Source organism: Triticum dicoccoides, chromosome 4B (genome assembly GCF_002162155.2).
Source record: "Triticum dicoccoides isolate Atlit2015 ecotype Zavitan chromosome 4B, WEW_v2.0, whole genome shotgun sequence".
In the NCBI taxonomy this organism is placed as follows: domain Eukaryota; kingdom Viridiplantae; phylum Streptophyta; class Magnoliopsida; order Poales; family Poaceae; genus Triticum; species Triticum dicoccoides.
Genome location: NC_041387.1, coordinates 528,651,019 through 528,653,327, shown reverse-complemented (window position 1 = coordinate 528,653,327; position 2,309 = coordinate 528,651,019). Strand labels below are relative to the sequence as shown.

The 2,309-nt window shown below is 40.9% G+C and overlaps 1 protein-coding gene across 2 annotated transcripts in view; it reads left to right on the top strand.

Annotated features, from left to right (window-relative positions):
- Window positions 1-2,135: 2,135 nt before the first annotated feature.
- LOC119291262 (vesicle transport protein GOT1-like) overlaps window positions 2,136-2,309 on the top strand; it is a 3,094-nt gene continuing 2,920 nt past the window's right edge. The window contains exon 1 of one of the 2 annotated variants that reach the window (XM_037569991.1): window positions 2,136-2,299. The gene's annotated coding sequence lies outside the window, so the exon portion shown is untranslated. Of the gene's footprint in view, window positions 2,305-2,309 lie in introns of both variants that reach the window. The other variant, XM_037569990.1, reaches the window with a different exon arrangement.

Below are 2,309 nucleotides of genomic sequence, written 5' to 3'. Positions count from 1 at the left end.
GTGCCATGGTACCATGGCAGCCCCTAGATCCATCCAACTCTGAGTAGAAATGGAAAGTTAACGATAAACAAGAATTGTAATTGATCGTAGAAGTCCATGTATGTCATCAAAGTTTAGGGATGTTCCTTTGTTTTTTAATAGAATTTCATGCCCATTTCATGAGTTTGCCGTATGCGGATTCATGATTGGTGCAAGAGAAAATTGTTTAATGTTATTGATTGAAGATATTTTTATTATTAGAAAAGAAACAAAAATGTAATGTTGTTGGTGCGTGTTCTATTTTGAAATTGCTCCAAAGAGTGCTTAATGGATGTAAGGGCTTACAATGGTAGGTAAGTCGGTATTTCTTATATATTTCACATAATTGTTTTCTTGTACCCCCTCTGTTCCATATTAGTTGTCACATCATTTAGAAAAAAACTAATAAAACACATTATTATATACCTAAAAATTACTCTCTTAGTGTTATTTCATTTGGACTGGATAGCAAATTTTAACAGTTGCGAGGCGTCATCTCAAAAACATCCGCACATGTTCCCATCCACGCGATGCACCGTCGATTCTCCATCGGATGGTTCAAAACACCGCAGTGGACGTGTACACGAGGGCCCGAGTCACACAAGTCTTTACCTAATAATAAAAGGGTGATCGCTTCTTCCTCCTAAATTTTCGTCCGTAAATCTGAATTTTTCGTCCGTCGTACGTCAAAGCCGATCGAGTCGCTCGATCTTTTAAATTCGCGTCCTGGTTTTCCAAGCCCACTCGAAGGTGAACAGCCCACCAATTTTTCCGGCCCATCCAGCCCGTTTTGTGGTATAATAGAAGGTTCATACTGGTTTTAAATAGTCCCACATCGCTCAGTCTCAAAAAAAAAATAGTCCCACATCGCTCCCTTCAATCCAAACTTCGTAATTTAAAAAGATTTTCAAGTTTCCTGGGTATCAAGGAGCAGTTTCGGGAATCAATGTGGAAGGAAATAATAAGTTCTCCGATAAGAAAAGAAATGAGAGGAAAATCAGGATGGGAAAGAGGGGATTTCAAGTCTGTGATAGAGAAGAAAAAGGAAAGAACGGATAGATAAATAAGGAAGTAAATGGAATTGAATCCAAAGAAGGAAGTAAATGGATAGAATTTCGGTCTTGAAGAAGGGAAATAGATTGAATCTTGCTGCTTGAAACAAAAGGAAAAAAGATGGATTTCAGTCTTCAAGAATCAGCCGAGCGGGCCTATGGTCGAGAGGGACAGGACGTGATACGCATAGGTGAGTCGGAAGCACGGTCGGATGTGCTCGCTACACATTCTCCTTCTCCGCTCTCACCAAAGTTAATTAGAAGCCATAATGAGATATCCTTTTAGTTCTTACAAAAACACCTCTGATTAATATTTTTCCCCTGAAAAAACGATTCGTCTAGGACTTGGTGCAGAGCGAGTGATCCGTCTACAACTCAGAGTAGACCAAATATTCTTTTCACGTTTGGCTTCGATCTAGAAATGCCGCCCGCTTTCAAACTAACGAAATTTAGCTTTCTTTGAAATATGAAAACTTTGTGTTGATGCTTTTTCTTTACAAAAAAGTTTGCATTACTCTTGTCATGCCTATTAGTAAGCTTGTGAATTTCTTAGTGTCCACTAATATAAAAACAAGACATATTCGAGCAATCTCCACTATCCATATGCCTAAACAGTAATTAATGGTGTATGAAGCACGTACTAGGTTTGACCGATGATGTCAAGTTGCATGGCATATAATCTATTTAGGCCGTTGCATCATTAGTGACAATAAATAATGTTATTTCTTCCTATTATACTTTTATAAATTTCCTTATGCACTAATAATCTGAATTTGTGTCATTCACCTAGATCAATTGACTCAGGATCATGTTTCATGTTCTGAAATACCGTCTTGAATAACCCTACCATCAGTCGGTCCATTGTTATTGTCATCAGCAACATGTGTCCCGCGACCCAGTTTATCAACCCTGCCACCCTGATTCATAGTAAAGTACATGTCTCCGAGCTTGATTCACGCCACTTGAAGTCTCCCGTTGCAACGCACGGGCATATGTGCTAGTCATTATAATACAAGTCATCCCCATGACAATTCGGTAATAAAATCACATTCGTCCCGTTCTCTATCTCGGTATCTCCATTCCCGAACAGAAAAAGAAAGGAACACACACACAGGCGGACGCGTAGAGCCCATCCCCGCAGGGCCGAGATCCCCGCCCCACTCCCCCGAACAACCGCCGCCGACTCGCCGGCCCTCGCCGCCTTCCCCGTCGCCGGCGCTCCCGCTGTAGTACGGTTCG